The sequence below is a fragment of the Hemicordylus capensis genome, chromosome 5 (genome assembly GCF_027244095.1).
Source record: "Hemicordylus capensis ecotype Gifberg chromosome 5, rHemCap1.1.pri, whole genome shotgun sequence".
Lineage (NCBI taxonomy): Eukaryota > Metazoa > Chordata > Lepidosauria > Squamata > Cordylidae > Hemicordylus > Hemicordylus capensis.
Window position 1 is genome coordinate 153,555,229 of NC_069661.1, and position 7,110 is coordinate 153,562,338.

The 7,110-nt window shown below is 42.3% G+C and overlaps 1 pseudogene; it reads left to right on the forward strand.

Moving 5' to 3' along the window:
- Window positions 1–1,967: 1,967 nt before the first annotated feature.
- Window positions 1,968–2,670, forward strand: LOC128327412 (uncharacterized; annotated as a pseudogene).
- The last annotated feature ends 4,440 nt before the right edge of the window (window positions 2,671–7,110 follow it).

The window sequence follows — 7,110 nt, forward strand, 5'->3', positions numbered from 1 at the left end:
ATTCAGACCACGGAGGATCCACTTTGGGTGTGGCCAACAGGGCTGTGGCTGCGGGAATGAGAAAGCAATGTTTCCTGGGTATCAGCCCAGAAACCTGGGAGAAGCAGGGTTCTGCCATCTTGCCAGCATAAACTGCTAAAGAGTGCAGGAAAGGCACATCAGAGAAGGGGCCTGCAGAGGAAGAAAAAAAACACACACCTTGGTTCAGCTCAGAAGGAGTGGTAACATCCGCAGGAGCTACGTCCTTTATTGCCCTCTAGCTTTGGACAATAACACATAAAGTCCACAGCACTAACAGGCGTTGAAATAGGTTTACAGGCAAGATAACCATTGACATCCCCAGCGCAGTGAGAGATAATGTCGTTAGCAGCTTCCAACATCGTTGCTGCCCGATATAGGTGTTTCCCATTGTAAGGGAACATACCAGCAGGAATTCCTGGCTTGCTAGTCAAGTATATCTTTATTGTATTTATTTAATTTTATTTCATTTTATTCATTTATTTAATGTTCTCCTTTTCCCTTGCAGCATTAGGGCAGTAGCCACTGAGGTCGATTCACCCTCGGAGATCTTGTCCTCCTCCCTATTCAAGTCCCGCACAGGGACCCATGAGACAAGTCTCAGATCCTTAAGAAAATTGAGTGGTGAGAAAGGATTAGTGGGAGGGGGTGGAGAGGCGAGGTGAGAGCAGGGGATGAGGAGAGGAACCTGGCCTGGCAGGAGCCAGGGAGGAGGGACACGTGCAGACAAGAGACCTTAGCATGCCTAGGGTCCAAAACTGAGCAGAGGAGGGCGATCGGGAAGGCGCTTTTTGTGTCTAAGCCTGGTATGGAAATAAACACCCACACTCTGCAAACTATGTGACGTCTCTCCCCGGACTGGGAGCTGGGGAGGAGGCCAAAGAGGCCTGGTCGCACATTGCAAACTGCGTGACGTCCCTCTTTGGCCTGGAAGCTGGGGAGGGAGAGGAGGCCAAAGAGACCTGGCTGCACAGAGCGGAAACCCCTGGGCCCAGAGGGGGTGGGGGCTGTAGCAGGCTGCCGAGTCTGTTTGGAAGGCTGGGCTTACAAAAATGGCCAAACACTCCCTTGTAAGGGAGAAGATTACTGCGGATTGGGCCCCATAGGGGAAGGGAGCGGGTTACCTGAGGGCCTCCTGGTCGCAAATGGCAGGGGTAGATGCATCACACGGTGTCCTTCTGATCCTCAGCGCCCTTGGACTTGCACCATGTGCCAGCCGCCTGGGAAGGGTATGTGTGTTTGTGGGAAAGTGCAGACTAGCCAGCTGACCCTCGCCGCCGCCACCAGGGACGCACCAATGGACGTGATATCATCCTTCCCCTTTGTGCTCCTTCTTATCGCATTTTAACAGAATCAGAGACATGCTAGAATTAACGAGGCTTGTCACCATACCCCTCTGTAGCCTGCTTGCTGTGTCTCAGTGACTTATGCCATTCCCTTCTTAGGCTGCATGCTGCGTTATTGTGTCTTATGCGGGGAAAAGAGGTGTATAGGAACTGAAGCCGCTGTCAGAGCAGGAATGGCTGTCCCAGAGCTGCTAAGTGCCAGTCACAGCTCATTCCGACTCCACAGAAACATAGGAGCCCATAAACTCTGAGGCTAGAGAGCCCCAAATTAGCTCCTTGGCATGAGCTATAAGAGCCAATTGTAGCCATAGCAAAGAGCCCGCTTGACAAAGAAGCGATGAGAAAAACCAACAAACTGAAAAAACAAAAGCAAAAGCCAATCAGCCAAATAGAAAGAAAACAAAACGAATTTGGAGAAATATTTGGACAGGAAAAATAACAAAAGCTAAGCCAACAGGCCAAATTCCAGTGGAGCCAAACACTAAATGTGTGAGTCTTGAGCAGACAGGACCGGAACAGGGGTTGGCGCCCTACGGCGGGAGGAAGTACAGTTAATTACTTTCCGGCCTGCCTTGAGCATGCTCAGTTGATGATCCCATACTGATGAGCTCCAGCCAGGGGGAAAATGCCATTCAAGGCACTCAAAGACCAGAGCACAGGCCAGACATAATTGTCCGAGCATTCAAAATGAAATTAATGGCACTCTTGGATGATATCTTGAAATACCAAGTTTGGGGGCATGTCATCGCATACATCTATGTCATCAAATTCCAAAAGCGAGGCATACCACATGCTCACATTCTGCTGACCTTGGATACAAAATCCAGAATCTGGAACAAAGATGATATAGACAGGTATGTCCATACAGAGATACCCTCCAAGGATGCTAGCCCCAAACTCTACAAAATTGTAACAAAGCACATGATTCATGGACCTTGTGGCACCATAAACCTATACGCACCTTGCATGAAGGATGGAACATGCTCCAAGAACTAACCCAAAGATCTCAGGAACAGCACAGAGGAGAATGTGAATGGATACCCTCTCTACAGAAGGTGGATGACAGTCCCAGTCATGGTTGGCAAATATGATGTAGATAATCAATGGGTCATTCCATATAATCCCTGGATTTTGAGAAAATACAACGCACATATCAACGTAGAAGTATGTGCCTCTGTCAAGTATGTACCTCTACAAATATGTGTACAAAGGGCATGATGCCACATCAATCAAGCTACAACAGGAAAATCAAACTGACGTGCTCGAGCATGTCGAAAACAACCTTTCTGGATGGAAGATATATTAGTGCCCCAGAGGCAATGTGGCAAATCAATAAGTTCACCCTGACAGAAAAGTTGTACACCATAATCTGCTTACCAGTTCATTTGCAAGAACACCAGCAATTGATTTATCATGAAGGCCAAGAAGAACAGGCCATTTCAATGGCATCTACCAAACAAACCATGTTAACTGCCTGGTTCCAACTCAAATCAAGAAGATCAACAAGCAAACAACTGCACTTACACAGACATCCCCAAGAACTATGTTTTTGATAAGATCCACACAAAATGGAAAAAAACTACATCGATTAGAGGAAGGAGTTATTGGAAGAATGCCAGTAGTTAGTATCAAAGATACTGAATGATACTATCTGTGCATGCTACTCACATGAATCAAGAGTGCCATTGGATTTAACAGACTGAGGACTGTCAATGGGGAACTCTGTGAGAGTTTCCAAGATGCCTGCCGAGCACGAGGACTTCTAGAAGGTGACAGAAACTGGCATGAAACACTAACTGAGGCAGAACAGACACAGATTCCACACTCTTTAAGAATGCTCTTGGCAATAATCTGTGCATTTGGAGAAGCAGAAGATGTGGCTGAACTTTGGAATCAACACAAACACGCCCTGTGTGAAGATTTGGTCCAGAAATATTCCAAGGCCACGGGGCCACAATATGCACTTGCTGAAATGGAAACTCATGTAAGGACTTATGGATTGCGCCTTAAAAGAATGAATCTGCCAGTACTGCATCTACCAGCTGCTGTAGACAAACAATGCATATTTGACATTCTGGAAGAGAAGGAAAAGCCAAAAAACATACAAGCAAACTGAACAAAGAACAAGAAAAAGCTGTCACCACAGTACTTGAAGCTATATATGGCAATCAGACAGAAGAACCACACTGCTTCTTCCTAGATGGACCGGCAGGAACAGGGAAAACATTCCTCTATGCCACACTATTACACACAATCCGAGGCAAAGGAGACCAGACCATATCTTTGGCTTCAACGGGAACAGCAGCTACTCTGCTACCAGGAGGTAGAACTGCACATTCAGTTTTCAAGATACCACTGATCTTGAATGCAAGCTCAACATGCAATATAAAGCCAAACACAACTGCAGCAAAAAACCTCACCAATGCAAAATTGATAGTCTGACACATGCACACGCCTTCCTGGCTATAGACAGACTCCTCAAAGATCTAACAAAATCCTCAAAACCATCTGGAGGCAAAACCATCTTGCTAGGTGGTGATTTTTGACAAATCCTCCCTGAAATTGTAAGAGGATCAAGATCCCTGACTGTGGCCAGCTGCTTAAAAAGCATCACCTTTGGAAACACATTCATGTAATGAAGCTGAAACAAAACATGCGTGCTCTGCACAACGAAAAAGACTTTGCAACATGGCTCTTAGCAGTAGGTGGCGGCAGAAATGGAGAAACAATACAGTTACCACAGAAGTGCTACCCAGGTACAACCGGGTACTCGAACATCTTCTAGGAGAGGAATATATGAAAGTATAGACACCATTGAAAGTGACCATGAAGAAGATCGCCTAGCATACCCAGAGGAATTCTTGAACAGCCTCACCCCAACTGGCATGCCACCATGCCAATTATGGGTAATACCAGAAGCAGTCATCATGCTACTTAGGAATTTAGTACCCACAAAAAGACTATGCAATGGGACATGTCTCATAGTAATACGCCTGCAACCCAACATTATTGAAGCAAGAGCCATAACAGACACCGAAAACACAGCAAACAACCTCATCCCGAGAATCCCATTGATACTCTCAGACACAAATATGCCTTTCAAATTTAAAAGATGACAATTTCCAATCAGATTAGCATTTGCAATGACCATGAACAAATCACAAGGACAAACCTTTGACAGAATATGCCTCTACTTACAAGAACCAGTTTTCAGTCACAAACAACTATATGTTGCCTTATCTTGGGTCAGATCGTTTGATTCACTAACTGTTGTGTCATCATGGCAAGACATCCCAAACTGTGTCTACACAGAAATATTCAACAATGACCGGACAGAAATAGACCAAACAGCAATAGACTAAGACACACAAGAATACCAGCTTAAATTGGCTAAAGAAACTAACCCGAAATAACTGTGATCCTAACCTATAAGATTTATAGAATGGTTTTTCATAGGATTCTACATTTGTATTTGTGATATTAGGAGATTTACAATATACATCTTTTCATATTGGTTCTACCTTCATTTCGTTATTACGTGTTTTTTTCATTTTTTATCAGTTCAGTTTCATTGTGATTGGTCCTCTTGTGCTTTAGAGGTTTATATGATCATGGTTATTTTGGGTTAGTTTCTATATTGATTCATGATCCCCATTTTCTTTGGTTGTGTTTCGTGTTCGGGTTGTGGACTAGCATGGCATCATGTGTGGACACCTTTGCTTATTCGGAGGAAGAAATTGCACCTATATTGGGACAATGTCCTGGGGAAAGCTGGCTTATAGAGCCTAGAATAGTGACACCTGAATGGACGGATCTTCTTGATATCAAGAAGAAATTAATTAAAACTCAGCTACATGCCACTTATTTGAAAAAATATTTTGAAGTTAAAAGGATACCTAGAGGGCTCTGAATTCAAAAACCTCCAACCTTGTTTAGACAAGATAATGAGTTCTGGGACAAGTGGTTGGCGATCCTGAATAAATGTCGTTTTGACCTTATGGTCCTCATTATTCAGTGATCTTCTAAGGAATCTTTGAGCATCCAGGTGGATATTGACAAGATTACTACGGAATTACAAATGGCATCCACTAGAGATGTTTATGATACAAAGATGAAAGAATTGGAAGAGTCCCTCGGATAATTTAAAGATCAACTAATTAATTTTAAGAACAAAAAAATTGTGCATGATGAGAGAGATTATGATAAAGATCAAGTATATAAGTGGCATCCTAATAACATGTCATGTAAAAAGTCTGTCACATGGAAATATCCTATTATTTCCTCTGAGTATTCAGATTCGGAGGACTCCGGTCCTTTGGAGGATGAACAGAATAGGAGAGTCAGGCTTGATAGACAAGCTAAAAACTGAAATGACAGTCGGGACCGTATTTTTCAGTGAGGACGCCGCCCATGGGTAGGAATCGGATTTAGTAGTCAATTTAAGTTCTAAAAATCTCTCTACTGAACAACTTCATGTCCTTCAGTATGGGCTAAGCTTTGTTCCTATTCCTCATTACCATCCATTTCAAACTAGGGTAGATCTCTACAAACTTATTCGGTTCATTAAGTTAAAAAGGTTTTTTAGGGATACCCCCAATGATGATACACCATTTCGTTCTAGATCTACTTTTGTTTCAGTGTTAGATTCTTCTAATATCACGGTGTTTCATAGATTGGTTGAAAGGGATTTAACACGTGTGGAAGGTATATATAACAGCAAAAGGAAGTTTTTCAATCTGAGTACAGCTGAACATCTCACTTTGAACTCACTCCAGAATGATTCAGATCTCATTATCAAACAAGCAGATAAAGGGGTGGGGGCAATTGTAGTGATTAAAAAAAAGATAACATCCAAGAGGTTCAGCGACAACTGAATGATAGGTCAAATTATTTACCTATACCTGGAGATCCAACAAATAATTATCAAGTCCCTCATTAAAGTAGTTTTGGATGAAGCCAATGTTATGGATATTATTTCAGATCAAGAATACAAATTTTTGTATAAAATCCATCCACGTGTACCTGTATTTTACATTTTACCCAAAATACATAAACCAGGCTTTCCTCCAAAGGGACGCCCCATTGTATCGAGCTATGATGCTGTCTTAGAACCTCTGGCCATATTTGTGGATTATCATCTAAAACCTTTCATGTCTAAAATTAACACCTATATTCGTGATACGAAGGACCTCATCCATAAGTTGGAAGGCCAGCCAATTCCACCTGATGCATTAATTGCTTCCATGGATGTAGTTTCTTTATATACATCGATACCATTAGATGAGGCCAGGAGAGTTATTGAAGAACTGTTTTTGTCCCATACCACCCCCATTCTTCCCACTTTTTTCCTCATGGAACTTGTGGATTTGATTTTTGAAGAAAAAATTTTCAGGCTTGACAATCAATTTTATAAACAAATTCGAGGATTGGCGATGGGATGTGCTCTTGCCCCGAATGTTGCCTGTTTATTTATGTCCAAGTTAGAGCAATCTATTATTCTTAATCCAGAAGTTAATCATTTTTTTGACCAAATTTGTACCTTTAAAAGATTCATTGATGATATATTTATCATTTATAAAGATCCAATAACATTTGATTCTTTAGTACTATGGTTGAATGATATTCATTCTGATATTAAATTCACCAATGAATGTGACACTTATAAAATTGCCTATTTGGACATGTGGATATATAGAGATCAGCAGAACAGATTAGCCTTCACTTTGTATAGGAAGCCTAAGTGGAA